The sequence below is a fragment of the Vanessa cardui genome, chromosome 24 (genome assembly GCF_905220365.1).
Source record: "Vanessa cardui chromosome 24, ilVanCard2.1, whole genome shotgun sequence".
Classification (NCBI taxonomy): domain Eukaryota; kingdom Metazoa; phylum Arthropoda; class Insecta; order Lepidoptera; family Nymphalidae; genus Vanessa; species Vanessa cardui.
In genome coordinates, this window is record NC_061146.1 from 1,464,251 (window position 1) to 1,477,184 (window position 12,934).

Sequence of the window (12,934 nt, forward strand, 5' to 3'; positions counted from 1 at the left end):
AGAATATCTGATCATTGGGTGATACCAACCCAGACTGTCATAAAGCCCTACCACCAGATTTTTTTAGCAATAATTGAATATAATTAAGTCATAAATTATAACTCGTTACAAAACATCTCCCACGTGTCATGACGTATTCACTTTTCAGAATTACTTAAGCCGTAACCGTGATAATGCACGCACCACACATTCTTATCATATAAACGTGATTTTTTGTTAATTAGTAATAATTGATTCTTTTTTTCATAAGTTTTAAATTGTCATGCTTTCACTTTAAATGTGGACTTTTTAAAATATTTAATTAATTATACATTCGAAATTTAAATTGTTTTTTTTTTTTATTATTTAACTGGTCTTAAGTTTTTATTGTTTTTAAATTAGAAAGTTAACAAAGTTTTGGGTCCTATAATAGTAAGTTACTTATAGCAATTCTTTAGCACTGTAAGCAAAAAAACTCATTCGTAAGCCAGGAGAACATGTCGGTGTTTCTATATATGAGCGCTTTAATTGACTGTGTATATGTCTGGCATAAAAAAATATTCATTGAGGCTATTATACGTTAAAAAGAATCAAAGCAAGGAAAGATCAGTAGATATACACGATTTATGTATATAAAAATAATGTATCTATTCTCTATCCTCCTGCTTGTTTGCCACCAAAAAAAAAACCTGATACGAAATTCCACCTTAATATATAGAGGCATATTTGGTAATTACCTCTCAAATAAAAAATATATGATGTAAAATATAAAGACCGTCCCTCAAAAATACACGAGAATATTAAAATTAGTTATAGGGAATAGTTAAATTTACATGTGCTTAATTTGTGTTTATTTTCACCTCGTGTTTGGTGATGCAGGAAAACATCATGAGGAAACTTGATGCTTGTAAAAGCCTACTTGAATAAAGTATATTTTGATTTTGACAGCATATCCAGTGGTTCGCAGTTATTTTCCAATGAACGTTTTATTAATCTAGTACGGCCAATAAACATAACCATATCTATGTAATATATAGTTAATTATGTATTTTTGTTTAGGAATAATTAAATATATTACATAAAATAAATATTTATTAAGACGTTATATTCATCTAAAATCAAAATGAAATTGCTTTTCAAGTAAATATAATTACACAATACAATACAAAAATATATAATATATAGAAGTCATTTGTTTTAAAGAATTATGTTAATTTCGTCTACCACCCAAAATATTTAATATAATAAACTATAACTTTCATTTAATTATTGTTCATATAACAAACTTTTATAATAAGAAAAAAATTCTATTATTTTTTTTAATTATTTCGTATTACTTTTTGCAAATAAAATAATTATATCATAATTGTTATAAATTAAAACGATTCGACCGCATTACAGCTTTCAATAATAAATAGTGTATGTATAAAAGTTAAAAAAAATTAAAGTAACAGCCTGTAAATTTCCCATTGCTGGGCAAAGGCCTCCTCTCCCATTAAGGAGAGGGTTTGGAACATATTCCACCACGCTGTTTCAATGTGGGTTGGTGGAATGCACACGTGGCAGAATTTCGATGAAATTAGACACATGCAGGTTTCCTCACGATGATTACCTTCACCGCCGAGCACGAGATATTATATTATACAAATTAAGCACATATATATAGTGGTGCTTACCTGAATTTGAAATCGAAATCATCGCTTAAGATGCACGCGTTCTAACCACTGGGCCATCTCGGTTCTAGTATATACTACTACTACTACTACTAGTATATGTATAATAATAGTAATTTAGTGATCTCACCCGATGATATTGGGTTCAAACCTAGGCGAGCACCAATGAAACTTAATAAACACAAATTTCATAATCATTCATGTAATCGTTAATAAAGAAAAATCTACCAACAATAAAACAGCGATGTAACCCCAAACTTTTCCCAAGAGAAGGGCAGACTACTGTCTTTATTAGCTTTGGGTTTTTCTGTGTTTATTTAAAGGATAGTTATAGCAAAATTTAACCCATGGACACCGGAATTTATAGGAGTAGTTACATATATATTTTACACTGATAGACGCCCCCGGCTCCGCCCGAGTTTGCGTTTGTTGGTTGTCATGTTCAGGCGAAAAAAGTAGCCTATGTCCTTTATTTATTTAAATGTTTTATTGAACACCATGTATATATAAATATATATATGGGACAAAAGGCGGACTTAATGCCTGAAGGCAATCTCTTCCAGACAATCTTTAGGCTAATCAGAAAAGCAAATGAAGGCGGTGATTAATAAATAAATAACAATATAAAGGATAAGAAAGGCCGTCCTTTGTTGGCGTTCAAGTTTGCTTCGTACCAAATTTCATCAAATTCGGTTCAGTGACTTGACTTGGACAGACAGTCAGAGTTACTTTCATTACTTATAATATTATAATATAGATTATTACACAATCAATGACCCTCACATCAGGTCCAATTGACAGTCCTCATATGTTCTTACATCGCTGCAACTATATCTCACTAAAATTAACATACAAATATGGCAAGTTATATATTAATTTAAGGAGGTTTTATTAACAATAATTATAAAATCTCATGGACTGAAGTCATACTTCATTTACTATTCCATCGCTTATAAGCGCTTAGTATTCAAAATCTCTCTCTTCCATTTTATCACGGAAAGCACACTCAATACTTAGAATTGTCCGGAAATCAAATCCAATTCTAAGATAGTCCTAGCCATGTTTGTTTGGAAAAAATCCCAATGGAAACAAACGAGATCTTTGAAAAAGTACAATATTTATATAATAATAATAATAATCATTTATATGTTTCAACCGTTTAGCATAAAGGTATTGACTTAATTCCTCAACAACAATCGTTGTCTTATTAAGGCATGAAAATATTAACACAATAAAAAATATGAAGATTTACAGAATACAGATGTTCTAATATATAGAGGTGTTTTTAATCAAATTTGACGACCTCCGTGGTCGAGTGGTGTTGACACCGGTTTTCATGAGTACGCCACTCCCGAGGTCCCAGGTTCGATTGTAAAATTGTAAATTGACAATGTAGATTATCATTAGTTTTCTATGTTGCCTTGGGTCTGGGTGTTTGTGGTACCGTCGTTACTTCTGATTTTCCATAACACAAGTGCTTTAGCTACTTACATTGGAATCAGAGTAATGTATGTGATGTTATATATATAACATATTCTACCACGCTGTTCCAATGCGGGTTGGTGGAATTCACATGTGCCAGCCATTTCGATGGAATTAGACACATGCAGGTTTCCTCACGATGTTTTCCTTCACCGCCGAATACGAGATGAATAATAAACACAAATTAAGCACATATATATAGTGGTGCTTGCCTGGGTTTGAATCCGCAATCGGTTAAGATGCACGCGTTCTAACCGCTGGGCCATCTCAGCTCAGTAAAGTAATTATATAAAAAAAAAATCACTAATCTATGTGGTATCAAGCTATCTACAAAGAGGCATATCTATAATATATTTATTCTATGCCATGTCGCAAGACCCATCTTAATGTCTAAGTTGGTTGCATCTTATGCAATCCATTACGCCACGGCTGGCCGAGATTCGGCGAATTTACTTATATAATATCAATTGTCGACGGCCACCTTTGTTGAGATCAAAATACCGCGGTAATTAGAAATGAGAATGGGAACAGACTTTTGAACGAGGCCAATGAATTTCCCTGTTCGTTTTTACGTTCTCAATCGGCTATTTGACTGGTTTTTAAAAACCATATTATATTATTCAGTAGAGGTTATGGAACGCAGTTTTATTTCTAGTTCATATGTGTCGAAAAATATCATATTAAAAATTCCATATTTAAATAGCGCGCGTAAACGCTACTTGGACAATATGGCGCTGTAATGGGGTCGGTGACGTCATTTGCCTGTATTTTAAGCTGTGGTACATATAGTAGAGTAGCAAGGTTAACAAGCAAATGACTTCATCATAAGCTGGCCAATCAGTTTTTTGTGTCACTTGCATTATCATTAATGGATTTTTGAATAAAAAAAGTATTATTTTTATCTTTCATTAATAAATAACCATGTTTAAACTCATATCAGTATATATATACTGATTACAATATTTCACACTTTATTTTTCGTATTGTCTATTAGCCAATTGTTGAGATTAAAAAGTTGTATTACATATATTTTGACCAATCAGAGCACGTTCTTGATGTGTCAGAATTTGATGCGATATTGACTTTAAAGATTGTGTTTTTTAGAGGATACACGCATCAAAATAGCGTTTCACCGGAAGTTGAATTTCAAATCATGAGTAAAATACTGTTTAGTTAAAATGGAAAAGAGTAACTACTGAGCTTGTTGTCGTTTCTTGTCTTTTCCCTGTAGAGTCTGCTTTCCGAACCGGTAGTAGAAATTAAATTTAATTAGAATTTGTCTTGAATTCAACGCTATAATATTACTTTTAAAAATGTTCTTTCGACTCTACTAAAGAATATTTTGATTTTAAATATAACGGACATTTTTTGATTAGTAGAAATGTAATTATTTTCGGTTAAAACGTAATGACAAATCTAGAATACCGGTGATAGTAGCCTTTATAGCACAAGATACAGACTCCATAGGCAAAGTCATATATTATATCTAATAATAGCTACCTATCTAGGCTTTAAACAGATACAAAAACGGTTTGTATACGACTTTTGGTTCATTCATTTTGGAGTTTATATGTGCGAACATACTGACAGATACGGCCAGGAGATATTGTTTTATAATATGTAGTGATGTGAAAAATATAAATTCCTATCTGAGACGTGTTAAAAATCAAATGAAATTCGTAGAAATGTACATGTATGAGAGGAGAGTAGCACGAACGTTGTATGATTCAATGATTAAGCACATACAATCCATATGATGTTGTCATTCACCCCTCTACATATTATATTATGTACTAAAGGTATATTACTTCAAAATTTTATTTATACTATGTGATGGCGGACGAGCATATGGGCTAACTGATGGTAAGTGGTCACCACTACCCATAGACAATTGCGCTGTAAGAAATATTAACCATTCTTCTTCATTGGCAACTAAGATGTTATGTTCCTTGTGTCAGTAGTGATACTTGCTCACTTCAAATCGGAACACAAAAATTACCAAGTACTGTTTTTTGGCGGTAGAATATCTGATGAGTGGGTGGTACCTACCCAGATGGTCTTGCATAAAGCCCTACCACCAAGAAGATATTAATACAAAAAGGCGATACATTTATTTGTTTTGCTATGTCTACTATATAGAAATTAGAAAGGTTAGTGTAAATGGGCTTGAAAACAGGATAGAAACAATGCTTCTGATGTTGCATGGTTTAGTTCGTCATTTGACATTTCACAATAATTATTTCTTTTTATGCAATATTGTATATCCAATAAAATAAATGTCTTATTTATAAATTATAATTAAATCATCATCATCTATCCTTAACCCATTTATTTGGGATTGGGAATGGTCAGAATTTTTAAAAGTAGTTAGTTCGTAACTAATTCCCTAAGAATCGTTGTCGAAGAATATTTTTGAGAGATCAGATTAAAAACTTTGTCAGGAGCATATATACTACGACACAACTTCGATGTAGCATCGGTAAACGCAATAAAACCGATTACTGCCGATTTATACAACCAATAGAAATAGCTCCCTATCGCGCCATTCGACGCTATTCGTCGCTATAGATTCTCGCGTCAGTGATATGTCAAATTTTCGAATATATTAGGTCATATGATATTACAAGTTATTACGTTTGGGTAAAGATCATATTAACATTAGAAATAAATATTGATTATATGGGATAGCGTACTTAATTCAGATGTGATCGGTTTTACGAATTTTGCCGATGCTACATCTAAGTTGTGTCGTACTATGAAACAATGTTGACGTGTCTTTATCAGTGAATCAATTTCATTATTTGTGAAATCACTTTCATTATCATCACCATTTAAAATAAAAGCAAAATAATGCTGATAAGGATTTCACCACAATTGCATGTAAATCAAAATGTTCTAAGATATATCTTTAAAATTTTATCGATTCTACTATCACGTAGAAGTGGACCAATAAATTGAAATTATAGTTACTTCAGGATATATTCCAATAACTTCAGATTGAAATCAGAATCAATCAGGGAAATAACAACAACAGCCTGTAAATTTCCCACTGCTGTGCTAAGAACTCCTGTAACTTTAAGGAGAAGGTTTGGAACATATTCCCCCACGCTGTTCCAATTCGGGTTTATGGAATACACTAATGGCAGAATTTTTATAAAATTGACACATATAGGTTTCGTCATAACGCTTGCCTGGGTTTGAACCCGTAATCATCGCTTAAGGTGCACGCGTTCTAACCACTGGGCCATCTTAGCTCTTCGAATCAGCCCCTATCCGGGGATAAGCTCCTAAATTTTGTAATCAAAGGGAAATAATTTTAAAGACTGTTCCTTTAGGTATGGAACCTACAGATGTTTTACCTTGGAAAAATCTTTTGAAATAATAGGTATACCTGGTTGTGTATTGTAGAGTTTGTTGCTTACTGTTCTGTCAAGTCTTGGCTCGGCCAGAAGTATAGTGTCGTAACAATCTCCAAGACGACTCGATAAAAGTTGTCTTATTTTAAACCGAATAGTTTTTCTCGCGTTGTGTAATTTCAGAATTATGAAAGATGTTGAAATACATTTTAGACTGGAAGTAAGCGGACCAGAAAATAACCATAGAGTATCAAAAGTGATTAAAATTACGAATACTTTTATAAAGAAACTCGATTAAATTGAAAAAAAAAATTAAAATCGATTACACAAACCCTTTTTTATATACTATATAGAAACAGCCTGTAAATGACCCTGCTGAGCGAAGGCCCCTTTGAGGAGATATTCCACCACGCAGCTCAAATGCGGGTTGGTGGATTTACATGTGGCGGCATTTCGTTGAAATTAGACACATGTAGATAAATGAAATATAAAAACAAATTAAGCACATAAAAATTCAGCAGTGCTTGCCTGGATTTCAAACTGCAATCATCGGTTAAGATGTAGGCGCTCTAACCACTGGGCCATAGGTTATGCCATAACTGAAAAGATTGAAAATGATTACTAAATTAAAATACTTAAAACTTATGCAAGAAATGATCGATTTGAATTTAGACGGTAAGAGTCAAGTTCTTATACATATACTATAAAAATAATACAAATTATTATTGCATCTATTATTTAAAAAAAATCGTTTGCATACAATTATTAAGATTAATTGTTGCATTACAATAGAATAGGGAAATGCAAATTAGATGTTATTTATTATGCGAAAAAATGGTTCAGAGCAACAAAACAATCTTGATACAAGTATATTTTTTACCTTATAAAAAGTGAGGTTACAAGTATCATTTTATTTGTATCAGCTATAGCACTGGATCAGATCGGGGAATATATGGTTTCAAACCTTCTTCACACTTTTTGGAAACTAGAAGACTTCAGACGTCAAAACAACTACATACTAAGTTATTATTTGAGTGTACTTTATAGGTTTAGATGAAGGAAAATTTTGCCGCGCCGAGTGACATTTACTATCACATTATATGACATAATATTCATGATAGTATAATCCTGTGAAATTATGTAATATGATCTTTTATTTTAATTATAATTAACACAGGTTAATCCATCATTTAGAGGGGTATTACGTACTTGTTTAAGCCAGAAAAAGTTAAAAACGTTCAAATAATAAAAGAAAAAAAATGATGGAAGTTAAGATATTTTTGTGCTTATAGTTTAAAATTATATCATCATTTAAGTTTTTTATATAAAATCAATTTATTTTTTCACTTCTTATGCGTAGTAGTTTATATAAGTACAACTAATAAGTATACATTTTGACAAGCAATAAAAGAACCAAGGATGCACCTTGTGGTAAAGAAACACCCAATACTTTTGGAACTAAATGGGACCCACATCGCGCCCAAACATTATCGTATAAATGATATAATTAAATAATATACAGCCTTCTAATCCTAATAGTAGCAGAGGCAACCTTGCGTATATTTAGCCATTTATGTATCTTATTGATAGAGGAAGATATAACAGATATATAGGATCAAGAAAACGTTCTCTAACATACCAGTTACTCTTTCCCTCAAATCATATTTAAAATTATCTTTGTGATTAACCGGCATGTATGGAAATCAACAAAGTCTACCGTTTTCATCACCCCGATATTCATGTATGTATTATAGTATTTTGTTATTGAGCATATTGTTCAAAATAGCGTCCCAAATTTCAACTTGTTAATTTTGTCCTTCAAAAAGAATTCGTGCTGATTAAAAAATTCGAGGAAAGTAAAAGAGATGACAAGGATCCTGTATCCGCTATACATCCGTGACGGCTACCTGTCACACCGTTGTGTAATGCCAATTTATTTATGCAAATTTCAAGGTCAAATGAGACATATTAAAAAGACGTGTGTCTGCAGAAAGGGATTTCTTAAGGTGGATGTTTCAATTAAAGTTAGTTAGATGATGTCGTGTCTGTGATTATATAATTTAATAAGGCCTTTTTGGTACGTACCAACTCCTCAGACATTGTACCGTCAAACAGTAATACTAAGTTATTGTATTCTGGTTTGAAGAATAAATGTGTAGTTGGTAGTACATTGCCAATATAGGCCGTAATGACGCCGTTTCATCGAGTGCCTAATGCTAGTTAGCCCAGAGGACATTAAGAAAGATATACTAATTGATAAGGAGCTTATTAATTGTAACCATAACTGAAAAAACTATTAAACAAATATACTTATTCTAGATCATTAAACAAGTATGTATTTAATATAAAGTATTATTAAATAAGATACTCCTTGCTTTCCATTCGATAGCATTTTGTTCATCTGTCTGTGATTCATACATATGATATATTACATACACAAGTATAAATACAATTATGTATTTAACTAATATGTTATTTTTTTAAATGTTGAAAAAGAGTGACTACTGACTTTCTTGCCGGTTCTTCTCGGTAGAATCTACTTTCCGAACCGGTTGTAGCTTCACTTAATTGTTAAATGACGATTCAAAAGTGCTTGTAAAAGCCCACTTGAATAAAGTTTATTTCGATTTCATATCAAAACCTATATAAAGACGAGACTTCAGTTTCCTTTATGTCGTAACAGATAGCACATTTGGCGATTGTTGTATTTTTTTATCGTGATACCAGTACTATAATATAATCGAACTAATCTTTTTTCTGGCTTAACCTAAATAACTATTGACCTTACTAATGTACATGAGAATGAATTTCTTTATTCAATTGTCTCGGATCACAATGTAATTAACATTTCTAATAAAATCAATTATCAATCAATCAATCGTATGTAATGCTGGTTAGCATTTTTTATACAAACAAAGAAATTGATTACGTGACGGTGTAAACGGTAGCTTTGAACGGATTTTTCTGAATCATCCGTATAAGTAGGTCGTTTGCTTTTCCTTTACATTAATGACACGATTCTTAGACGTGTCACAACATGTTGTAATATTATAGAAATAGTATATTCTAATACAAATGCATAATATTCATGTAACTATTTTTATTAATTGATTTAAGCTCGTTTCTTACGATTGAAAAGATTTATAATAACCAGTCTATTAATAATCTTAACTATTACTGAGGTTTACAAGTTGGACTTAATAAATAAATAGTAAAAATGAATAATTACTTTTTAAATAGTCGTTAGGTAAGAGTGTCATCGTCACATTCTTAAATTAATGGATATATGACCTTTCAGAATTTACCTTCTTAGAAATGTATTGTATTTGGGAGTATCGAAGATTGTCAACTCTTTTCGCACACATACGTAATATATATGTATTTGTATTTGATGTATGAAGTATTCTCTTGAAAATGTTTCGCATCGCAATTTCTAGACGAAAACAATCAACACAAAGGTTCATGTCAGTTCGATTTCATAACATCAGCGCGGTCCGTCATAAGGCTCCGAATCTCTCTTAGCGGAACAACCAAAGCCTCTGCGATTATTACCATGTGTCATAACACCTACGTTAATGCTATTAGAAAAGCACTTTGACACCATCCATGTAAGTCCACTTTCGCTTGTTTGTAATTCAATGTTTCAGACATTTTGTCCATCAAAAATGTTAATGCGACAGAGTTCCAAATAATTGACACTGATTTCATTATTTTGAACAATATCACAATAGTGTTAAGGTTGAGTTTTGATTGTATAGGAGCGACAAAAAGGATTCTATAGCATAGTGAACGGTTTGCCCTACAATGAAAAGTGAAAGTACGGCTGCGTCGCGGTGAGGGAGGGGGGTTACCTGCGCCCGAGCAGAATAGAATGTAAATGCGGATTTCGGTGTTTGATGACCCGCACGTATTCATCGGTTATGTGAAACGGATGGTTTGAACTCTTTGCGACTTATGATCGCCTGGTACTCGTATTGCCGATTTTTTTTTTGTCAAACTTACGATAATTTAAATAAAAAAAATATAACAATTGTTTTTTTTTCGATTACAAAACCAGAATTTATTTGAAATACTAGTAGGTCGCCCGCGACACTTCCCGTTTATTCAAAATATTTTTTTTCTTAGTTAGATACAACTAAAATTTTCAACTAAAACCAAAAATTACAAACGTCATTTCAAATTATTTTTATTGGACACATTTAACATACATATAATAAAATACTTATATGCAAATAAATTAAAATTGTATTCAAATAGGTTGGAAGTAACAAAGTGCTGTTGATCGTGCTTGCCCCATTTCTAGATTTCCCACTAGAGTTATAGGTTGTCTGGATTAGTTAGATACGTACTATGAGCTAACGTACTTAATTTGACGTTTTTTCTCGAAGCATTTTTTATTTTACAAATTAAATTGAATGAGCTAATTAATTTACCCAAAATTAATCAGAATGAGCAAGGGTTATGTGTCAATAATTTATAATATGTATTGAGGTTACATGTAGAGTCTTAAACTATGTTGGGCGATATTATCGGTGTTATTTTAAATCGACGAAAATTAAAAGAAAATAGCGAATGTAAAATGATAGCTGGTGTATTTTTTTTTATGGTTGGCGGACGAGCATATGGGCAACCTGATGGTAAGTTGGTCACCATCACCCATAGACAATGACGCTGTAAGAAATATTAACTATTCCTTATATCGTCAATGGATCGTATCGTCCACCAATCTTGGGAACGAAGATGTTATGTCCCTTGTGCCTGTAGTTACACTGGCACCACTCATCCTTCAAACCAGAACACAACAATACTGAGTACTGTTATTTGGCGGTAGAATAACTAATGAGTGGGTGGTACCTACCCAGACGGGCTAGCACAAAGCCCTACCACCAAGTAAATAATGTTTAATATTGTTAAAAATATGTCTGTATATCCTTCACTATCTCCTCCACAGTGACACATTCATTTATGATCTCAATTAATAACTTTGTAATTAGATTTTTTATATCCACACTTAAGATATCCCATTCAATTACAGTTGAATTAATTATGACTAATGATAAACAAAAATAAACCTTATTGTCATGATGTAAGGTCGTTCTAAATGTAAACGGTTTTTCATCTACATCTCGGTATGGTCTCGTGGGATTGTTCCCAGCTCATTGTAATAAAAACTCTTAACAATTCCTTGTGCCCTGGTACTTGAGTGTGTTTGTAAGCCTAGTTTAAGGATTAGAAAAATTAGATTAAAATAAAATTATGTGTATGTGTGTGTGTGTGTACCTTATAGGCGTAAGCCGATTTTTTTTGTTCCTGTGCTTATGAGACGATAGCTGCATATAATATAGGCTGTAGATTTGCAAAAAATTAAAGAGGATTCTTAACTGAAAATTACTGAGTTGTTACGATTTAACAAATAATTAATTTTAGGGATCGATAAAATGTTACTGGCCGTTTCCAGAGTGGTACTACGGCTGTATAAAAAAAAAGAAAATTTAAACTTTCCAAGTGTACTAATGTATACTATTTGATATTAAAAAAAAAAAAAACTTTCAAAAGAGGTTTTATCATTATGGCGCCAAATTTAGGTGACTAACTAACAGTTTACAATTAAAGAAATTAAATCAAAGGAAAACCTATCGGGGTTCGAAATTCCTAACAAAAATTATGGAATAAACGGGAAGTTTCGCAGGCGACTTACTAGTATTTCTTAAGATTGCATAAAATGCAAAATGTTATTAATATACAACATCGTTTTCTGATGTAAAGCCTCTTGGTAAAGCGCACGTGACAGTATAGTTTAACTTTTTTACCTTTATTTATAAAATATTTGTATTAGATCTCTCCAACAGCTTAGGCGGATTTCAGCCAAAATTAAATATTTGAAGGATGTATTCCATTCGTTAATTTAAAAAGGGCAAATCTACCATAGTTGACACGCTGCTCCAATGTAATTTGGTAGATTTACATGTGGCAGAATTTCATTGAAATAAGACACATGTAGGTGTTTTCACGATGTTTTTCTTCACCGCCGAGCTCGAGATGAATTATAAACACAGATTTAGTACTAAAACATTCCGTGGTGCTTGCCTAGATTTGAACTCGTAATCACCGGTTAATATGTACACGTTAACCACTGGGCTATCACGTCTTCAAAATTTAAACCTTATATATATTGGGTTAAGCCAAACGTTAGCGTGATTCAGAAAAATACTTTTTTATACGTCTTAACAGGTGTTAGCTAGTTGAATTTGTCTATCGAACTTTTTAATTTTAGTAAAAATCTAATTGTTTAATTCGTATTATAATTTGGTATATATTAATAAATTATACCATATCATAAAGTGTATGTGATAAAATATACTAACAAAACATACTATATATAGAAAATTGAATAAGTCGTATTGCATTATTTAGATTTGAGGAATATACGAAAACATAACATAG